Here is a 24064-nt window from a genome sequence, read left to right as displayed (position 1 = left end):
ATGTAACCTATTAGTTACATCTACATTATTTCAGAACCACAGAAGCTTTGAATAATTTTAATTAAATATTTTGTTAAGTTAATTATATTCTTTTGTATTTTACACAAGCTGACGCAATCAAATTACTTCTTTATTTTATAATTTAACATTGAACTTTGCGTTATGTTACAACTACACATATCTCAATGTAAATACTTCATTAATATATTCGTATATTTCACGTAAGTTTTATTACAGTAATAAGCTAGAACGGTTTCCAATTATGTAACAAGTACTGAATAACTTGGTGTAACTTAGCGCAAGAGCGTATCACGGAATCGAACGCGGAACGCCTCGCATCCGGAGCGACTGAGGCCGTCACAGGCTGCTCCTGCATTACAATCGTCGCGCCAACCTGTGCACTCGTATATCATAAATCAGTCGATGCAAGTACTGTCGCGCACAAAAGTAATAATACCAAATTATTTTAGTAGTCGTTGGATCCAGGCAGTGAAATGCCGATGCAGTGAGCCTCTATGGGCAGGCGTGATGATGATTTTAGTATTAAAGGCCTCCAACAGATTTTCTATCGATAAAAGTTACAAACCAGTCGCGGTCTAGTAGGAAAAATAAATAAAACACATTTCATTGTGATCGCTTTATCTATTAATTTAATTTATTTTTATGATCAACAACGATTAAATTAAATAATCTAATTCGCACACTGATAGACCAAACATTACCATCATCATTTCAGCTGTAGAACGTTCACTGCAGAATATAGGCCTCTTCAATAGATTTATAGCATTTTACGCAAATCCTAACAATTTCGTCTATACCTTATTATACATCAATTGTTAATACTATTTGTTTAGTTTTGATTGACTTTGAGCTTTGTATACGAATATAAAAGATTTTTTTACTGTTTCCGTCGTAATTTTTTTCTCCTCTCGTACCATAAGATCTTTAATAAATATTTTGTACAAATAACTAATGTGATTTTGTTTCATAAAAATTTTTAATTTCACCTAAAGAACGGTATGAATAAACTACTTATACAGGATAATTTTGTTTTTAAGTTTTAAAGGGGTGAATATAAAGCGCATTTGCGGTCAATTAATTTATGATGTACCATATCCAAAAATCGTTTCAGAAATAATAAAATAAAGTAAGAAAAAGCGCTTCCAAAAGAGGATTACTACACATTAAAATTAATTATTGTTTATTATAATATATACCTATAGACTGTACAGCTAGAAGTAATTGGCCTGTCTCAATTTAGTAAAAAAATAATGTAACATGTATGGAAATTGGTGTAAAAAATTTAAAGTTATTTGTTGAAAAATGAGCTATATCTATAAAGCTTGTAGACATATAAACAATCACCTGTATATAACATTATTTTAAATAATGGCTTGCGTTTAAAAATATTTGTATATATTCAAATTTAAAAAAAAAATTGTTACTACGTATGTTATATGTATAAACATAGTACCTTATGTACACGACTGTACGTCGTGATTTACACAGCACCGTACTGCGGCACTCATATCTCTCAGAATTCACTAACTCCGGAACCAGGAGCTATCTGTTAGGGCTCGGACGACATGTTACTATTTATACTCGTATGTTAGTTATTTGTGTTGGCATAATTGCGAAAAAAAATATTTTCGATAGCACAACTTTGGCTGAAAATATTTTCTTTCATAATTTTACTGCAAACACGGTATGCCTCTTTTTATCGTATACAGGGTGATTTGCTACATAAAATATAGCTCAGATGAGTATATCCATATGTCATTGGTTTCAGAAATAATAAATAACTTAATGATGATAAAGTAAGAAAAAGCGGTTTCAAAATTCGGATTATTACCTATTAAAATCAATTATTATTTACTGTCTGTCCCTGTAGATTTTAAACTGATAGAAGTTATTGGTCTGTCGCGTTCCAATAGAAAATTCAAATTTATGCAACAAATTTCAGAATGACAATTTTACTACTTCTGATAAATGAACCATTCACCTATTTAAAACCTTTACACCTATAACCAATCATCTTGTATACATAATGCTTAGAATTTTTCAATTTGAAGCAATTGGAATTACAAAATGTCTATCAAGTTTTTACCAATTGTTAATACAATCATTTGTTTTCGGGCTCTCATTTATTCCTTTTAAAGTACCAAGACTTATATCAAATATATCAAAACAATCGTATTTCCGAAATTGAAATTCCGGAATTCCGAACACGTTTTTGGCCATATATATGTAGAAGTTATGTATAACTTTAATTATAAGAATGCATATTGCACTATTCTTATATTTTTAATAACATCAATACGTCCCTGTGTTCACGTCGCAGTCGATCATATAAACAAGACAAACGAAGAAACGACGAGATAAGGGTAGGGACACACGCGCGCTACCCAATTAAAATCTTCATTAGGACTTCCGCGAAACGCAACTCCGTTTCGTCCCGCCATTATAACCTAACATAAAGATTAGAGCCTGAAGTTTGGGCAGCCATTTTAATCTTTATAAAACATTTATTATTTAGAATAGAAATTGAATAACAATGTTGATCGAGTGTAATGTAATTTTAGATTAACACTAAACATACCACTACAAGTCATATAACCTATTTTGAACTTTTGCATTGAAAATGTAAAAAATAAGAGGAACAGCGGATCAAAAATTCTTATTTAATTTAAAATCAACCAGGAAACGTAAATTCGGGTCATTTGACCGGCTATTGTATTAATAAGTACATAGTGTTAGTATGAAGTATTGAGGAAGCTTTACAAATAGAGGAATTTATAAATAAACAAAATTGTCTATCTTAATTGAAATAAAATTCTTTTAGGTGCAGTAAACCGCGTGTCTGTTCCATACGGAACACTATTTTATATTGCTTAGATTGATAAAGTTACTAAACCAAACAATAATGATTTCATAATCAAGTGACGCGTGACTTGCTTGTTGTGACGAAGTTTATCTTATTCAACATGTAACTCTTCTTTTTTTTCTATAATACCACTTTTAATACTCTTCCAACACTCGGAAGGGATTTTCAAAATCTTTTACAGTTGGTCGAATTTTGTATTGCATTATTTATTAAATATAATAATTCTTAAATTATATGTAAACCTAGAATTATCCCACAAAAAGTAAAATTACTATGACATTAACTTAAGATCTCTCGTCCAGATCTCTTGTTGCTCTTCAGGCGTTACTCGAAGTCCGTCTCCCGTCAACGAAAAAATTTTCCTCTTCTCTTAAAGTGCGTCGACGATACCGCATATATTTTTACCTATATAGATTCAAGTATAACACGTATAGAACCGAAGATTATTAGACATGCAGACTGCGTAATTGATTTTAAACTAAAAATAAAAATAAAAATGAGAAACATGTGAACACTCTACAATAATAATGTTTTTAACTGCCAAATTCCCAAAACAGAAAAGATACTCTAAATCTAAACGATTCCTAACTAAACAGTTTACTAAAAAATCAAACTAACAAAATATTACAATAACCGTGCATTAATTTAGTTAGAATTGAAAGGCTCTATGGCTGATGTGATCCATGAAGGTAAATAGCAGGCGATATCTGAAAAAAAAACCAACACACGCAAAACGCACATCATGGCGTACGACAATGATTCGATTCGAAACGTAAATGGAAGAAGCGACCGACGTGAAATCAATGAGAGCTTTAACACCGGCATCATGTAAATTATTGCTCATAAAAGTGTCATTTTCGACATACCCGTGACGTCACGACCGGGAATTAAATCTACGATCAGAACTGAACTCTAACCTTTTAAATTAGAACACACAATCGCACGAACACATCAAATATAGAACCTTTTCATTATTCGCTTATTATAATTGTCATCTCACTCGAAATTTACAGTAAACTTGCTACCGTTTATAATTCTAAGCCATAGACAATAGTGCGTCAAAGTACGCGTAGCTGATACATGTTTAAAATAGGACAAAAGCTGTCAGGGCAGTAAACCTCAAACGTCGCGTGCATCTGTGTGCGTTGGTACGAGGGCACGCACACAATCACACGGAGACGGTAATTTACATACGGGGCGCAGGCTCGGAGCAGGAGGGAAGATATGGAGGGTTGTCGGTTGAAACGCGAGAGAGAGAGATCACTATACCGTTATCCAGAGGTAAAAAATGGAAAAGTGGGCGGGGGATTACATTATAGTAGCGAAAGTAATCGATATTCAGTTTCGGTACGCGAGTGTCAGGACTGCACTGGTGCACCTTCGCACGCGAGGTGGTCAGGTGGTGCGTAGGTTTTATGAGCCCCCGAGAGGTTTCAGCCCCGACGGTTTTCCGTCACCACCTTTGATTACACTCGAAAACGTATCTACAAGATTTTTATATTATTCAACACATTTTCTATAAATTAGACTTTGGCACCTATATTTCTGTTTGTTTTACTTACAGGAACTTCGTGGCAAAGATATATACTAATATTATCTATTTTAATCTTTTTGTGCAATGTTCATACAGCAGTTTTTGTCTTCAAGCACATAAAGTAATTGATTCTTCGTTGTCGCTACAACAAATAGACGCACTCTACAAGACATAGGTCTCCCTCAAAGATATATATGGGTGGATATGCCATTATCGCCACGATTAGCAAGCGGGTGGATGATAGCAGTGTGGTATTACGGCACAAGAGAACGCTGCTACCCATCCTCTGAAAACTTATTTGTGAGCAGTTGCAATCCTATATAATTAATACACAAAGTTGAATTATATAAGATCGTATCTCAAGAATTGAACTCTCAACCTTAGTTATCTTTTCATAGTCTTCTACACAAGGGCTACTACTGCTTAAATAATTTATTTATTTATAACTCGAAACATGGTTGCATTTTTATTTTTAAACTTTTTTTAACGAGAAAAGTAACTGGCAATCCAATTTTTTGACCATTGTTACGTCATCAGGATATTCATCCTCGATCATCATATCACAAGGTCAGACAGAAGACTAAGTTAAGATCCTACTGGTTTTATAGAAAAACCTCTGGGGGAAAGATTATGGTGATGAGCCATCTATTGTGATATATATCGTCTATATAGGCCCTTCATTACCTTCCTGGCCTTTAAAGCCATTGTTGTGAGACCTACGGTAATTTTAGAATAGTGGCCTCTCGTTCCATATACGAAATTTAACTTAATCCTCTTTATAGCTAAATTATATAAATATACTTTCATTTAAATAAAATCGGTGGTTAATTTCGTTAGCTCAAAGTATGGTTAAAATTTGAACACTACTCATCGCAAGTTTTCAACATATGGTAGTCAAATCAACTTTATGTGGACTTACTTGCGATACTACGACGTGTGAATTGTGTTATATTATCACTACACGCAAATAATAAAACCAAAAGAAGAAACTTATTTTATATAGCATCTGAACAGCGTCGAAATATTATTCATTGAATCATACATTGTGTATATTATAGGAATATTGTTAACACCGCACATCTTCTGAGAAGTTATGTCTTCATAATTGCTGCAAGATTAATATAAACACTTCATATTATGTTTATTTTTTAACTGTATAGAATAACTATGTACAATGATACATAACGTGTGCAGATGCAAGAAAGTAGGCAATTCAAAATATGAAATCATCCATTTTTTTTTGACTTCCTAATCTAGTAAAATAATAGTATGTGGCGGCCCCAGCTGAAGTACCCCCAGAAGCCTGCAGGCTTCGCTACCTTATAGGAGGTCTTAAACTACGCTACTTCTGCGCCCTTAAACCTTACCTTAAACGCACAAAAACTGCAAATGCCATTTAGGCAACAGTAATAATCCGGTCCGAAAAAAAAAACTATATGAAGTGTGGTTTTCATGAACCTATAAAAAGAGTAGGTTAATAGTATATGATTTTTTATAAATAATGTCTATAGTAAACGTTCTAGAAGCTTCCAGTCTAACAAATCAAAAGAGCGTCCGTAGCGAAACCGGGCAAAGGGCCACCTCAATTCATTATTAATACGCGATAGCCAAGGGTCAATGGGGTATCAAAGATGCAGCGTTTAGAGCAAATGAGGCGTGGGACATTTTGCGCATAATTTCACCGGCCGGCCATCCCAACAGCGACCGGGGAATGATAAAACGTTTCCTTTACTCATTCCTTGGGCGACATTAATATTTAGAAAATACGTGCTACGTGCTATGCGAGTTGAATTTATATCTATCTGTTGAATCAGTAGTATATCGGTGTTTCACTTATGCCTCAAATTCTCTGTTACGTTTAAAAAAGTAATAAGTTCACTAAACATGAATCATCGCCATAGACTAATAATAGGGCCAGCAGGAAGCGGTCTTGTCAAATGAGACGTCAAGTTGAAAACTTACTATGACTTAGTCTTGTAATATTCCTTTAGTATAAATACTGGGCCTTATAGGGATTCTCAACCTGATTTTTGATTCAAGCAAATTAAGCATGGCATTCTTTTCAAGATGTACCAAAATGGTCACTGTGAACAATCCGATCCGAGTAATAATATAATGAATAGATATATATGTACTTCCATGTCAAATATCTTCTTTCGCTTCCGTAAATACATAACGATGCAATTAGCGGTGTCTACTAGTATACTAAATCTATCAATGAATTTAAAATACTATGACATATGTATATAATATCTGTCTTCGTACCATAACCGCTGATAAAGACAATAAAATTATTTAAAAACGTATTTATTTTTTTAATTTGGGATTTAGACTATCTCTACCTTTTCAATAAATATGTGGGGTCCACATTCCGTAATCAGGAGGACAGACAAAGTATACTAGATAATGATAAAAGACCACCACTATTTCTATAGATCGCCTGAACCAATAAGAAAAAAGTCCTGAAAATGAAGAAAAGAAGTATAAGAGAAAAGGAGCCAAGATAGAGGAAGAAGAAAGAGAAAATAAAAGGAATAAGTTACTCAGGCAGACCAGATCAGGACGCAGAGTTAAATTCACTAATTTTAATAATCCATGAAACGGTCTTTGAAGGAGAGTGATTTGGGCAACTCTACATATGTCATCTGGCACAAAACGTCAATGAGACATAAAAACATCCATAAGTATAAAAAAAATTATGAGAAACTATGCTATGCTATCTCTAATTTGCACTCGGAGATAATATTCATGTTAGCTGAAAATAGTATATGCAACCGCTTCACAAATAGTATATTATAACACAATCAATACACCACTCGGTACGTGAACGTAAAACCCGTACCACGTAAATCTAAATCAGTATTTACGTGACGTAACGGAGCGTCGAGACGCGAGAGCAGGGGAATATTTATATAGTGATAAAATCCATTTACGAGTGCGCTACAATGCGGGACGTACAAACTTTATTTCCATAGCTTTCATATCTAGCAGTGGTGCTCTAGACACGCTAGTGATGTCACGTCATGACAACATGTCGATGAAATGAAAATCGTTAAATCATAATCAGACATATACAACATGATTAGTTAAAGCTACAATAGCTTTAATGGTGTGAATGTTTAGTAAATTAATGTATACCATAAAAATAATGTAAAGATGATGTAGTAAGAATACGTTATATTATTACATGGTGTTTGGTTTGAACTATACTGATATATACTGATATTATAAAATATCTAATCTGTTCTAATCAGTTCTTTCCGAGATTATATATATATATATATATATATATATATATATATATATATATATACATATAAATGCTCATTAGTCCTTATTTAAAAACCAACTCACCTGATGGAAAGCGGTGATGAAATTCGGTGATGAAGGACGCAGTCTCAGTATGTACCTATTGGCTTTGACCCTGAATAGACAATAAAACGTTAATTTAAACAAATGATGACTAATTGTATTAAGTTTTAATTTTTTTTTACGATTTCTTTATCTTTGTACTTATTGTAAAGCCTTAATTACGTGAAACGATAATACACTTTCATATCTGCTTCATTAAATTGACATGATATGCACTTCACGTTATTCAAATCTTTCGAAAAACACCCCATACATTAATTAAAGACAATTAACGTAACATTTTTCTTTTTCGTAATAATGTTGAAATATTTATTAAGTAATTAATCAATTCATTTTATTAATCATTTTTTATACCAAAATACTGGCCGATCCGTGATCTTCACTCTAAAACCTTAAAGCCCCAGCTGTGATTTGATTTATCGGCTTCGGCCATACTTGATTCGATCTCGTAGAGAAATCATATTCGCCTGTTTTCGTTGTGACTAAGAAATTTTCAATTGTATTTAAACATCCATCGATTGCATAATATTTAAGTTTATTTCATTGAGTTACTATTTATAATGTTTTTAGTAGTAGAACAAAGTTTTTGTAAGTTCAAGGACCCTTCCGATCCTTGAACTCACCTCAGACGAAGCTGTAAAAGCCTTCGGGCAAAGTTTATTATACATTGCTGATAACATTGGGAAGATATTATTCTGTAGAAGCGCTATGTCGATCCTACCGTAAGGTATTATTTATAGGAAACCGTAACCTGCGGTGTTTACCAACGTGGAGGTAATTCGAAAGTCGTTCGCTTAAATATAAAAAGATATATATGTTATATAAGGAGGCGTAAGAATTTTAGATAGGCTAAGGTTAGAAAAATATCGCTATGTAGTACAGTGTTATTTTTATCGATACTCAAATTGCTTGTTACTCATCCCTAACGTCCGAAGCCACCCCCGGGTTTTCCTTCAATTTTCCTTTTTCTGCGATCTCCACTCACTTAATTGACGAAGAATTTTGATTGGTCCGGGTACATGGCGGGCCCGTGTTTCTATGCGCCCGCGACGTCGTACATTTCCGTTTTTTTTCCCTCCATCTCGGTCCGGTCTCGTTTATTATTCCTCTCTTATTTTAATGGTTAGGTTCGTTATTGTACGACCGCGGAGCTTCCCAATATTATTTTGCGACTTTAATTGCTGGCTCCGCTTCTGTTTTCGCTGGAGGATTGTTGACTGAAGAGCTCGCGGTTTGTGTATTTTTTATATGTATTTTCAGCGTTGAAAATATTTTCGGTTATTTTTGTAAGTACATCGTATACGTGGAGTTTTGAGCGAAACGTAATTACGGGAATTTTATTATATTGACCGGACCGGCTGGTTTGTGTGCGTAAACCGTGTATTAAGGTTGTCATAAACATTGTTATATTCAAGAAAATTCTATGATGTTTTACAGAATTTAACGTCCGCCTACAGTGTTTTTACTATATTACCTTTAACAGATTAGTAATTATCAAAGGGTTTTAGATTGTCGAAAGAAGCAAAATGCAGGTAGATTCTAATCGATTTATAATGTAATCTATGGAAAAGGCCTCTTTCCATTAGCGTATTTTCTTCTGCTGAAATGATGATAATGATAGAGCGTCATGTCCTTTAGTATTACTGCAGTATATACATTTTATTAAACTTCGTATTGACATTGAAAATAAATTTTCGTATTAAAATATCGAGAACCTCATCCGCGCAGACCAAAAAGATGTAATTGCGTATAGAGTAACATTTCAATCGATCAGCAATTATTCGTCAAAGGTGGTACATTTGAATGGGAGCTGATTAAACAGTACCGAAGCGGACAGCCCCGACAAAACGGCGCACGCAGCTCGGGGATGGCCCAACAAATTTTCCAGAATGGTCGCCCATTCAAACGTCAGACCGTGCCCATTGTGCCGCCGTCCTCGCTAACCAGCACACGGAGGTATTCTTTCACTTGGCTGTATCGATTGCTGAACAAAAAGCTGTCTCTGTCTCAATCGCTATGAGCTTCATCGATTATTACTCGATATAGTACTTTACTGTCTACATAAACACACTACAGACACATTACTCTTAAATTATTTTTGTAACGGTTTATTATTCACAATGCTCAAATTGGTTATAAGGCCTTTAACTTATAATACACATAACATGATTTTTTTTAAAAAAGCATAAGGTAGCTTGGATAAACTTCATTAAGGAGGTAGCATAGCAGTCACAAGAGAAGACTTGGCGACATGTGTAGTATATTGTCACCTGCGGTAGCGTAAACTAGCAGAAACGATGACCTAAGCAATAAACATATTGAAATAGTTTTAAAGTTCCTGCATTTACAGGATGCATTACATTTTGAAGTATGGCGTAATGTGACCAAATAGTGGAAGATGGCGAACTTAAGAGGTCCCTATCGGTGTATTTACACAGTGGGGTCAGCATAAACCAGCGTGGTTTGACATTTTTTGTCTGTTCCAGGCAAATCAATTCTGCTTAGCTATAGCTCAAGCTTTCGTGGAATCCCAAACTTTAACAAACAAACAAGACTTTCGTGTCGGATTACGGCGCCTATCGTCTCTTAACAGTAATACAAAGGACACTACCTAGTATCACTGGTTATATACAGGGTGATTGGATTTCCAATCAAGTTGTAGAAGATTTATACTATTCGATGTGAATGCGGCTAGCCGATTTAAGCTTCGTGCAGATTCATCGAAATTTAGTTCCCGGAAACGGAAGTCCGTGGGCAAGACATTTACAGCTGTAAAGTTTTTACATATGTTTTCAATCACTCTGTATAAAGTGATCACTTAGATATACATTACTTTAATCTGTTTTTTTCTTTTGGAATCCGACAGGCCAATAACTATACATGCACCCCTTTGCAAGCGTTTACACTCATTTACTAACACCCTGTAGCTATAGCACAGATATAGACAGTACGTATACGTCTGATGTTTTTTGTAATATAATATAATTAAAAAGAAAAACTAACTGAGCCCAACATCCATCCAAAGAGGATATGTACAGAATGGCAGAGTATGTTTCAAGAGAACACTGATAATAATAACAAAAATGCGTATTAATAATAATATAAAGTAGCATTAAAAAAGTATCAAGAAGCTAGCTGCACAAATCAAGTAAAAGTGAAGATAAAGGAGGAAGAAGAAGAGGAAAGAAGAAAGAAATATGAATAGTATATAGAAAGATGAATTTAGAAATGAATAATATTGAAATTATATAGTTACAATAACCGCACACATGTACCTATTCCCAAATTAACTGGTTTTCTGGTTTCAGAGGACTGAGGCTTGTAGGTCGCGGGTTCGATGCCCGGCATACAATCTTACATAATTCACACTTTGTGCATTAATTACATTAGATTGCTAGTGCTCACAAGTTTGCAAAGGATGTATAGCAGCGTCCTCTGAGTACCATAATAACACCGTGATCGACAACCCGCCTGCCCAGCACGGCGATTACGGTAAATCCCCCATAGGTATGTTCGGTGGAGTTCTACGCCTTGAAGTGGGCGTCAATGACTCAATCAACGATATATACAAATATTTGTATTTCGTGTCAATGAATTAAAAAAATTTTCTTTGTTTATTTAGGAATAACTTAGCAATAACTTATCTAAAGAAAACTTCTCAGTATAAGTAAAGTTAACTTTACACTTTGCAATTTTATAAAAAAAAATTTTGAACGACTTGTTATTCTCGGCTTAGTAACAACAAATTATCTTCAGTTGAGAGTGATTTATGAGACGTGAAGAAATACTTCAAACCATCTACTCGAGCGTGTTAGGCTGTCGATGATTTTGACCCAATTAATACCGCCCAGCAACAGAGCTAGACCGCCCAGTGTTACCAACATAGAACTATAATGCCTTAGTACAGCTTTAGACATTTACAAGGCTATGTTCTATATTTAAATATTAAACAAAATTATTTAACATTTTTACGTACTACAGGGGCAAGGCAAACATTGACCTGATTATGGGAGTTTCTTATCAATAATACCACCACAAGGAGTGCAGAATAGATGGCTGCTGGGATCCTAAGAATCAGGATTGGAGGTCACGGAGCAGCCAATGCAGTGTAAGGCGTCCATCCACAAAATAGACAAACGATCTTGTTAGGGGTAGAGATAAAGAAGAAGATATTTTTTTATTTAATTTTGGAAATTTTAACAGAGCTCTTATTGGGTGCCAATCTATTTATTTTTTTAATATAACTAATTTTTTTCTCTACTCTGCTACGCAAAGTGGAGAAAGAAAACGGAGAAGAAGCAGGAAGATACTCAACAACAACACATTTTTTAATCAATCAATCAGGAAACACTGTTTGCAAGCTGCTTCCAACTGGTATTATAGGAAATCAACAGTGGACCCTACATCCAGCTATAAAAAACCTGAAAAGATGATTAGTATAGATAAACTTATACTATTGTAGACAATTGCAGTACAGTATCAACATCATGTGGTCAGAACACGCGTGCACTAAATTATGATATTAGAGTCTTCAAGAGTGATTTCAACTATACACTATGCCGTTCTTCAAACATATCATCATCATCATCATTACAGCAGTAAAATTTTAAATTTCGAACACGAAGATCGGTTAGAAGCGACCTACAATCAGCGTATGACGACGTGAACGAGGTCGTCTGTCTTGATTGATTCGTCAGCCGATGGACGTCCACTATAAGACATAATCGTCCTTGAAAGATCGCCGCGATGAACGTATCCTGCGTTACCCACATCCAGCGATTTACTGCGACCTCAACTATGCCCTCGTTCCACCAAGTGATAGGTCTGCCCACGTCACCTCTACCTATGGTTGCCACTCCATAACCTTTCGGCCCCAACGACCATCGGCTGCACGAGCGATATGCACTGCCGATTCAGACGAGAAATTCCTTGAGTTAAATCGATCGCATTGTTTACTAATAGATAATTCACATGAAGCCCTGATATGATAATTAACGAAAATTCTCTGAAGACGAGCCTGTATCAAAATTATCAATTTTTAAATTAAAGAATAATCAAAGGCAATTGGTGACGTGATTAAATTTTATCTTCAAAAAGGACAGACAGATTCAAATAGAACATATTTGATACTAGAATAATCTATTTATTTATTCTAAATAGCACGCCAACAGCTAAACATAACAGTTTACGTTAGTTTCGTATAACATTGTACAAATTTAATTACGTTTGCTTATTTTAAGCGTTCAAAGCCCTGCCTATAATGATGACTTGTAGATATAAATCTAAACGTTAATAAATAAATAAAACTAAAAAATAAAATTGAAAAGGCTCTCTTAATAATAATAAAATAAGTCACGGACAGTCAATGTTAGATGATAGACATTTTAAGTTAAAAAAAATAATATTAATTTTGAGGAATAACAGATAGCGAATACAAAAGAATAAATACAACGCAAGCCCCTTCGTTAATGTGTACTCGGAATTTATTTTCAAAAAAGTCGGATAACAAACGAAATCCATTTTAAAGGATCGGCTTCAGGGACATCGTCAAATTCAAATTAATCTCCCTTTGGCCGTGCAATTAAAAATTTCGCTCCGACGCGTAACAGAGGTCGAGAACCCAAAACAAAAATATGCAAAACGAGAAGCCGCGAGCCCTTGACACCGCCCGCACTTCAAGACTTCATTACAGCCCGACAAAGCCAGCTAAAGTACCGGCGGACGCACACAGCGTCGCGGCCTGTTTACAAACAACTAATTAGTCTGTGTGTGTCGGCGTGGTGTCCCACCCTGTGTGGGTGCAAGGCTAGGGTAAGGGGCCTCATGGCTCAGCTCATGTAAAATGCATAAGATACGCTTTCATACTGAGTCGACTCCAGTCGTCTGTCTCAGCGAACAACAGATGTTTGGAGAAAGCGACTTTTTGCGTGACCGTGAAAACGTAGGAAGACATTTTTGATAGTCTCACTGTCTTATCCCAGTTTATCTTACATTTAGATAACGACCTACTTATATTAGATACTAGCTGATCCCGCAAACGTTGTTTTGCAAATAAAAATTAAAGTTTTTAATTAACAAATGTAAGATAAGGGTTGATCGTAGAGGGGTGAAAATTTAGGTTTGTATGTATTTTTGTATGCTGTATCATAATAAAATAAAAACCAAAAAAATTGTCTAAAAAATTAAAAATTAAATTTAGGGGTGGACCACCCTTATCACTTAGGGGTATGGAAAATAGATAGTAGCCGATTCTCAGACATACTGAACACGCATGTAAAATTTGGTAAAAATCGGTCAAGCCGTTTCGGAGGAGTTCAAGTTCGAACACCGTGACACGAGAATTTTATATATTAGATTGTTCGTTAAGTATTCGCTATTACTTTTGTTATAAAAAGCAACTGGCAGATGGCACGTAATAATTTTATTTTGTCTTAAAAGTGTAGGCTGTTTATGTATCTACACCAACGCTGTTATTGAGATTTAAAATGAGTTTGCCAGATTGATATAAATATAAAGTATCTAGAAGACGAACCCTACCTTTTATTTAGAAGTTCAATCTAGTTTTTACTTTCCTTGTAAAATTATTTTATTCAATTATTGACAGGTATGGTCAAATAAACCTTACGGAGTATTTCGTTGAAATTTTAAAACATTTAGGACAATTAAGATAATTTTACTCAACTCAAACGTGTGTGTACGTAATGTAATTAAATTAAAAATTCTTTTGATACGAAATACACAATTAATTGTACTTATCAAAATAACCTGACATTAATTGCAACGATTCGATTGTTTTTTTTTTTGAGAAAATTCCTTTAATATTATCGGAAGCAAGAAGCTCGTTTCAAAATATAGGATAAAACACTATATCGTATTAACTTTTATAATTGTAAATTTTCCACTATATATATGAGTGTGTACAAGTATAATATACGGGCGGAAATGACTGATAGTTTAGGTACAGGTTTTCCCTGTTTAGATACTGTAGTTCGCAAAGACTTATAAATTCCACTTTATCTAGTTCCATTTAGATATAATACTCATGACGTGTTTTTTTTTGTTTCATTTCTTTATTTTTCTTTTATTATTATCTGACGGGTTATTTAAATTTAAAATTAGTTTTTATTTAAATTTTTAATTATCATATTACTAAACAGTTATTTCATTTTTTGATACATGTAAATGTTAGTTTTTTTTAAAAAAAAAAACTCGATTGTTACCTGTTCTTGCATATTGTAATTAAAGAAAGAAAATGGAATAATGATTTAGAATTTGTTTTTTTAACAGTAATTGTCATTCATGGAAAAAATATGTCATTTCTAAATCTTAACGAAAACAAATTAACATATCATCTATTACAACTTACTCGATAAGTGTTGGTCTTTATGAGTTATGCCATTAAATATCATCAGGGTACCAATTTTAAACTATTTAATCACAACACAGTTTAGCACCGGCTGTCTGGTCTTTGTACTGATTAAATAAATTAGCTTGTTGCAGTCGAATAGATAAAATATTTGAATGAAATATATTTGGGAGTTATAACTTCATTTATTTAATGTCTTGATTAACAACCTTTTTAAAGTAATTGTACCCTTTACATATTACAAGACTATTAATAATGTGGACATATTTTCATTGTACACCATACAAGTTGTTTAAATTCTAACACGAAGTGCGTGTGCGGTACGATTGACGTAAAATGTTTGACACCTACCGATGTGTGTTTTAAATAACTCGGTGGTTTAAATGGTTGAATAAAAGCGTCATATTTTATTTAAAATAGACATTTTTTTTATTTACCTCTAGCCATAACGAAAATTTGGAAAAACATAAACGAATAAGTTGGAACAATTATCTAATTTTAATGAAATTTTTACATATGTTGATTTGTTATAAGTGAAAAGCTTTAAAGGGATGAATGTGTACCTCCAACGATATATTTAGATAAATTGTTGTCAAAATTCCTATTACTTTATACGAAAATTTATTATTATTTACTATCTGTCCTCGCAGACAGCATTATCAGAAGTTATATTCTTATAAAAAGATATATTGATGTAACATATATCAGAGTAATCACAATGCGGTGTGGATATAGGTATAAAAGCTAAAAAAAATTTTTGCTGACAAATAAGCTGTACATTCACCATATTCACAGAGTTTATATACCACAGACATTAGACAATCATTATTTTTATTTCATTGCTTGTTCTTGATTTGTGTCAGTGTTTACTTGTAAATAAGGCTTAACTCAACCAAATATCTTATTTAACTATTTAGTAACTTAAGTCTTTAACTGTTTTTTTAAACGGTTTTATTTAGTTCGACCCGTACGGAATTTATTTGGGTCAAAATTAGAAATTGAAATTTAAGCACCTTCCCGTTGTCAGATTGATCCGAAATTTGGTACACACATTTAATTTAGATGACAATACAATATAATAAAATCAAAAACATTATAAATCTAAGATGGCCGCCGATACAAAATGGCGGATAACATACTTTTCCTTAACCCCCTCAATATGGGTATCAAATGAAAGAGCTACACTAGTAAAATACAATGATTATGTCAAAATTTAAAATTCAAGATGGACGCAGTTTCAATATGGCGGACTAGGTACATATTTTTCCACAACCACCACAATATGGGTATCAAAAAACCGTTTAACTTAAAAGTTTTTTAAATGTATTTATTAAATAAACTAAAATAAAACCAGTACATTTTTTATGCTTTTTAATTTTTTTTTTATAATTTTATTAGTTGATCTTTATCAATTTCCATTCATCTATTTAAATCTTTTAAACCTGAAACTGATCACCTTGATTCATCATAAAGTACTTATGCATCAGTGATCGAAAATCTATTACTTCCTTAAATCAGTGCATTGTTTTCAGTTGTAATTTCAAGTTCTTGTCTTCTGTTGAATAAACAATATGGGATGCCGCTAACCTACATACTCGTGCGACAATAAGCGTGACCTTATTCTGGTTGCGACAAAAGTAGCGAGCGTGTCGTGCATCGTAATGGCAAGGTCGTCGCTCCCGGGTACTCTGTCGACGGCAACTCCCTCCACTCCATAATATCAGAAACTGGAGAATTTTTGATCAAACTCAACCGTATATAGTTTCAAATAACTCGCAGCTGTCAATGCTCAGTCAAAAGCCGAAAGTAATGCATTTGATGAATTAAAAAAACGCAATTATTTGCTAGTACGTAATTTTTTATTTGATTTCATTAATTAAAACTGCCAACAGAATAAGGAACAAATTAGTTTGAAATATATCAATGAACTTGGTAAGGATATTCGACCAAGGTGTATAGAATCCATTATATCTCTGTCAGTAAAATCGAGTAAGCAATATCCATTGACTTTCTTATACCAGTAAATATACTATCTACGAAATCTATCAAATCTATACTGTGATAATCGCAGATGTACAAAAGTGAGCTCAGCGATATACCTGATAAATCATCGCTAAGATTCGAGATATATGTCTGCTTAATTTTATTATGGTTAATTATAAGGCGACCTATTAAGGTCCTTCAAAAAAGACTGGATGTAGGCAACTTTCTACCGCTCTTATTGATATTATATGATGACATACTTAGAGTATTTAAAATTTAAAACTCTTTGGAGTACGTTTTTCAATTTTTATCAACATGTGTTCTTATGATTGTAATAAAGACATTATAATCACACACGAGCTCGGTTCCTATGAAGGAACACCATTTACTTTAATATATTTTCAATTTGGTTTGTAAATATAATATTTTATATAATGTAATTATTTTTTTTAATCCAACCAGCAATTATAGGATGATCAATCTCTTCTCAAAGTTTTTCTAATTGCCAATAAGTGACGACATCATGTAGAAAAGTCAAACATTATTAATATTAAAGGAATTTCTCTTACTCTCAGACCAGAACCTGAAGCACTTTATTCATTTTTTTAAATGTGGCCTCAGGGTTCTAAAGAGAAGACAAAGGATGATAAAGAGTAGAGTTGGAAGTCTGCCCACCGGTGGACGGATGACATGTTCAATTTGACGTTGTAATGATCATCGAAATATGCAAGCCACTTCCTATTAGAAATCTATGTAGAAGGCACATGTCTGGTAATGGATGTCCTACAGCCAAAATGACGATGATAATGGTTTGAAGAAATCTCAGGTCTTGTTTTTTGACGTACACGTGAACTTGCCTAAAGTTCAATAAATATAAATAAACAAAACAATTGACTGCGACTATAAGACAAGAGTGAGAAATTTAAGATACAAATGATGTACGGAGGCGTCGAAGAGACATCTGTCCGATGTGTGGCGACGAATAGTAAACGCAATTCAGTCTACAAACTTTCCACTTCTAGTTACATATTCGACGCACGGCCCCTGTCGCCCGGGGTAGCGCATTCCCCAGAAGTGACTTGCTTTGGGTTCGATGCGTATGGATCATTTGAATCTGTAAAACTTATATACTGAAAACAACCTTGAATAGTTCTGGTATAATCTTTTATTCTTTTTTAATTTCAATGTCCAAGTCAAAGTAGCTGGGTTCGGTATAGAAACAATTTTCTGATGGTTGATTAAGGAGGTACATAGAAAAAAAACGACGTTGCGACGATGTCGAGTTCAGAAGTTGCAGATGCAAGTCGCGTACATCTGGTTCCACTGAAAATCTGAAGGAGAGACCTATTTCTAGTAGTATATGTATCACGGCTAAAATAATAAAAATATTTAAAACTTTTGCTGATTTTCAATTATGAATAGAAATTTTGAAATTATGACAAGATGTCATCCTGAGACCCTAACTAGTTGAAACACAAAGGCCCATATATTAAACTTTACGTATTTTAATTTGTTATATTGATGTCGAGGCTGCGTGGGATTATGAAATAAAATTTGGGACTCTCTCGATTATTTCAGTATCATCACTTAAATATCACTTACCTTCTATCTGGTACCCAGCCGCACACTATCGAATCCTAAAAAGAACAGACTCTATGGAACCTATTTTCGCTACATTTTTTTAATTAAAAGCTTCAAGTTGCCCGCATTTTAAGACTAATATTATCAATTAATAATTCTTATAGAATAAAAGAGCAACCTTCTCTTTGTGTCACATCTCTCACTATTAAAATAGCATTGTCACTGCTCACAAGTTTTATAAAATACTCAAAATTGAGCAGTGATAGGAATACGACTTGCGAACGTAGGTCGCTGATTCGATTCCCGGTATACAATCTTATATATAATTTACATTTTATGCATAAATTATATAGGATTGCCACTGCTCACATACAAATTTCCAGAAGATGAGCAGCAGCGAACTCTGCGTGCCATACCAACATACCACTGTGATTGCCAACCCGCTTATCAAACGTGGCAATTAGGTTTATCACACTGTAGTAGGTATCTTTGGAGGAGGCATGCCTTGCAGTAAACGTCTATTGGCTGAAACGATGACAGCTCAAAATTAGGTTAAAAAAATAAATATAAACAGAACTAATATACTTATTAAACGACGAAACACTTAGTATGTACAATTATAATTATTAAACTAATTACAGCAAAATTAAAAAAAAAACCTTGGCAGACAATACACACACTGTTTATAAAAAGAAGTAAAGTATACATTTCTTAATTATGCCTAACGGAGTAATGTACCGGTTTGTATGTGCGTATTCCTCTCAACTAAGGACTTTCAGCCTTGTTGGAAAGTTACATCATGTATGTCGGTCTTCGGCGGTGTTCCTTGCTTCAGCTACTGAGGTACGGGCCTGATCAGATCAGAGCATGGGGCTGCGGCTTCGTGGTCGCGGTCTATTCACTTGTCTGATGAAAAGTTTTTTTTTTTTAATTCTCTCCGTCGTTCCTGGCTGTGTGATCTAAAACATAAATCCGCTCTACACATGTAGAGCAACGGACAGAAAATATGATTCTTAATACATTTGTTATTTTATTTATAAAACAACTACAAAAGGAGACACCCTATAAAGCTTCTTCGGATTTGATAATATACTTAGAGACAGTCGATTTATCAACTTTATGTTAGAGAAAATACAAGCAATTAAACATATCAGAAAAAAACATAAATAATCACTTTTTTCTTATTTCAGATGGCGTTCAACTCACTCGAAGATAACAAGATCGAAATCAAGAATTAAATCTTAATAAAATGTTTCGTTTATTTTACTTTCTTTTTTATTTATAACATACACACTGTTTAGTGTTTTACTTATATTACCAAACTAAATGTATTTCCGAATAAATTATTCTTAGCACGTTAATAACAATATCTGCTAATCTATACAAATAATAAAATTGGAGTGTCTATTTGTAATATTAATGTAACCGCTTTTTACTACATACATATAAATATATATAAATTAAAATTATATTTTTTTTTATTTATGTCTGTCTGTTTGTTCCGGCTTATCTCTGATATGGCTGCACCGATTTTGACGGCACTTATACTGGCAGATAGCTGATCTAATAAATAGTAACATAGACTACCTTTATATTAGTATTGATGTGAATATTGTAATATTCATATCAATAACGATAATAAAAGCGAAAAAAAGTATATACTCTTAATAATGTGTTTATTAAATCCTACGCGTTTAAAGTCACGGGCACAACTAGTTTACAATAAACTCATCATCGTTTAATTCCAAATTCAAACCATTGCAATAGTCCATTGATCTTACACTAAAAGTAACTATCATAGAGCAGCCGATTGATAATTTGCAAAAGTAGTGGGCAGCCTACAGCGCGCTGATTAGATCACCGCTGGGACATTGAGGAGTGGTGGCCACAGACCGGCAAGCGCAGCGACGCCTATTCACAAGTAGAGGGACGACCTTGTATAGGTCGCAGGAAGACACCGAATGCACACCGATTCAACCGACCATAAAGTAAATCTAAATAAGAGACCTATGTCCAGCTGTGGGCTTTCTATGAGTAAAATAATGATGACAATGGTCACACTGAAAGTAAAATAATTTTCTTTTATTGGTAAATGGTAATGTAAGGGGACCGTGTGTTCCAAAACACATTTTGTATACATGCTATGTGTTATTTTGGCAGGCATTACATACAGGATGTCTGGCTATATATGTAACATATAATGTACATCTATATGAAATCACCATGTATGATATATCGGTTGCTTTTGGTACAAGTCAGGCATAAAAAGAATATATTGTAACGTCTATAACAGATACTTTAGTTTATTTTAAAGTAATATATGAAGATATTAATTCTTACAATGTACTAGCAAAAAAAGTTTAAGTAAAATCACTTAAATGTGGACCTTTTACGTCAGTTAACTTTAGGTATTGTGGCCATTTTGACCGTGTGCCGTCTGAAAAGAAAAACTACAAAGAAAGAAAAAAAAAAGGTTTTATTATGCGAGAAGGCAACTTTAATAAAATCTATTAGCAGCATGACATTGATTCTTTTTTCAACCCCTTACCTTTAGTGAAGATATGTTTGAAATAACCGCCGCTGGTCGTCCAAAGCTAGGCATAGGCAACCCCCATAGATGTCCTATAGTACCAGCTCGAAGCCGTGTGCATCCAGCGTCCTTTAACGATTTTAACGTAGTCGTCTTTCTTATTTACTGTGATATAATTGACCACACTTACATGTGTCGAATATCAACATGACAACAGATACAATGGTCTACAAATTAGATTAAATTATTTTCCCAATACGAGTAATAGCTCTAAAGTATCATATAAAGAAATAAATTTCAAAGTTTAGACAAATCAAAACAAAATAAAATAAACTATAAGTGATAATACTGCTAGGGTAAAAATTTTATATATATATATATATATATATATATATTTGAGAAAGCGATTATAAAAAAATTTTCGTTTTTCCTAAATATACACACGCACACACATCTTTACAAAAATGTGAATATATTTATCAGCAACAAGCTTTATAGCGTTCACACCTATTTCCAATCACCCTGTAGAAAATTATCACTTTGAAAAAAAGTTTTGTTGGAAGCGACAGGCCAATAATTTATGACAGTACAAAGTTTGCAGGAATGAATTATAAAATTAATTTTAATGTATAGTAATATGTTTTTTTTAATTATTACTAAATTATCGTTACTTTATTTATTAGATTATAGAGTGTACCATATATTAATTAACAGAAACTAAGCTATACATTAACCAATTTCAATAATTTTATAACAATAACCACTCATATTATATAAATTCCAAAGTAAGAAATTTAATAATGTCAATAAATGTTTAAATACCCTCCGGGCTACCAAATCGGCAATGCAAATTAAAAGTTAACCTGTGATCAAAACTATTAATCGTATTTAAAGAAAAACATAAACAAAACAAATAATATAGGAGATGTAGTAAACAGGAATACAGGAACAGGCGGCGAAACAAAATGGCTAAAACTTAAGGGGGCGACGACACAGCCCAACCATGCCGCTTCAAATGTATTCAAATGTATGCACGATTAATTCAGCCTGCATAGCCAGCGGGACGGTGTTAGTGGCACCAGTCTCACTTTCTACGTCGGATCGATGAGGCCGTGACCTTCGTGCCTCTTATTTGGCTCCTGAATCGATACTTTTTTCGGCCTTTTTCCACTTTAAGGCAACCCAATCTAGAGCCAACAGAATCTAGTGCTACCGTACCGTTGTACACAAATTGATTGTTACATTTATAACACTTCATTATCATTTTAAATCAAAAATTAAGAAAGATGTACAGTCTGTTGGTTTTTCCCAAATTGAACAAAGATATATACGATATTAAAACGGACTTAACCCGATTCAACCCACAGAATAAAAGCCGGAACCGTCAATAAAAACACAAAACAGTAGTTTACGGCCGCATCGGTCCGATGCAAACTACAAAGGGCCAAGAGTTCCACGAGAGCCAGGGTTTTACAACCGAAGGTTTCGCCCTCGTGAAATTCCTTTTCAGGTCTCAGAGGAATAGACGTGCGTGACACATATAGGCTAGATACGTAGGTCGGAGCGCTGGGCGGCGGTGAGGCTTGCTAGTGTGAGTGAGCGCCGCTGTGTGCGTGAGCGAGCTTGTGTGCGTGGAATGCGGTGCACCGTGTACGCGCGCTGTACCGACGCTGTGACGTCACAGCGCACACAAACACATCGCCCAGTTGGACAATTCGCGATTTACATCGAAATTTCTTGGAACAGAGCAATACGTGATCATACATTACAAGTAGTATTCATTCAAGCTAGATGTACTATACATAAAAATTTTAAAACAAAGTAAAGTATCAAACAAATTTTATGACACGAACAATATCGAAATATATACTTAAGGCTTACTTAAAAGACTGTACGTATAAACTTAAATGAAATTTAACAAAGATTATGTATATATACAAAATGAAATATGTTCACAAATCTAGTTATACGCATTTAAATCAACCAAAATCTCTCGTACTCAGTTTTTGAAGAATCTTTAAATTTCAGACACATTGCGTGTAGGCGTTGTCTGTTATGTAGAATGTAAAAGGGCTAGAGCATGGTCACCTACTCGCTAGAATAAACAGTTGATTTTAATGTTAGATTTTCCTCTAAGAAAAGGAAGATCTCAGATATCATTTGGATATTGCATATTTATATATAATTTGGATGCTTTATACATGTTTATTTTGAAGCACAGAATCCTCCAGTACTTCGGCTACATTGGTATGAAGAGGTTATAATGAAATTTAACAATCTTGGAGCTATACCCGAGTTCCATAGTACACGGAATTGAACTGTAGTACTGGTCGGCACACAAGCGCTCAGTTTATTCAACCCCACGCACACAGGCAAGTGTAGCGAACGTCACACAGAGTGCCGCCTACGTGCCGTCTCCTTGGCAACCAGACGCCTGCGCGGAACGCCCACCGCCCTCTGCACTCGACGGCACTCTACCCAGTATTGGTCATACGTACCGATCATATCCCCAGCATTGGTCACCTGCAGACTCTTCGGAGACGACTTCAACTATTTTTTTCGTTCGATCCAATATATAATTGCGAATTATAATCACTCGCCTTAATTACGTATAAAAATGATTACAGTTTCATAGTGATAGTTTAGTGTTCCGATAATTTATTATTTTGGGCCTTTATTAATTTGGGGCCACGAAAAAAGCAGGCATTGTTATATTTTTTATTTCTTGCCATAAACTTCACCGGAACTCTTTAGATGATGACAGCAGTACATCGAAAGCAACAAGAGCCAAGGTCACTCGCGGATAACGTTTTC

The sequence above is a fragment of the Battus philenor genome, unplaced genomic scaffold (genome assembly GCF_028537555.1).
Source record: "Battus philenor isolate CCGP_79_NKW_IND1 unplaced genomic scaffold, ilBatPhil1.0.hap1 SCAF_7, whole genome shotgun sequence".
Taxonomy (NCBI): Eukaryota; Metazoa; Arthropoda; class Insecta; order Lepidoptera; family Papilionidae; genus Battus; species Battus philenor.
Note: the sequence above shows the minus strand (reverse complement) of the source record.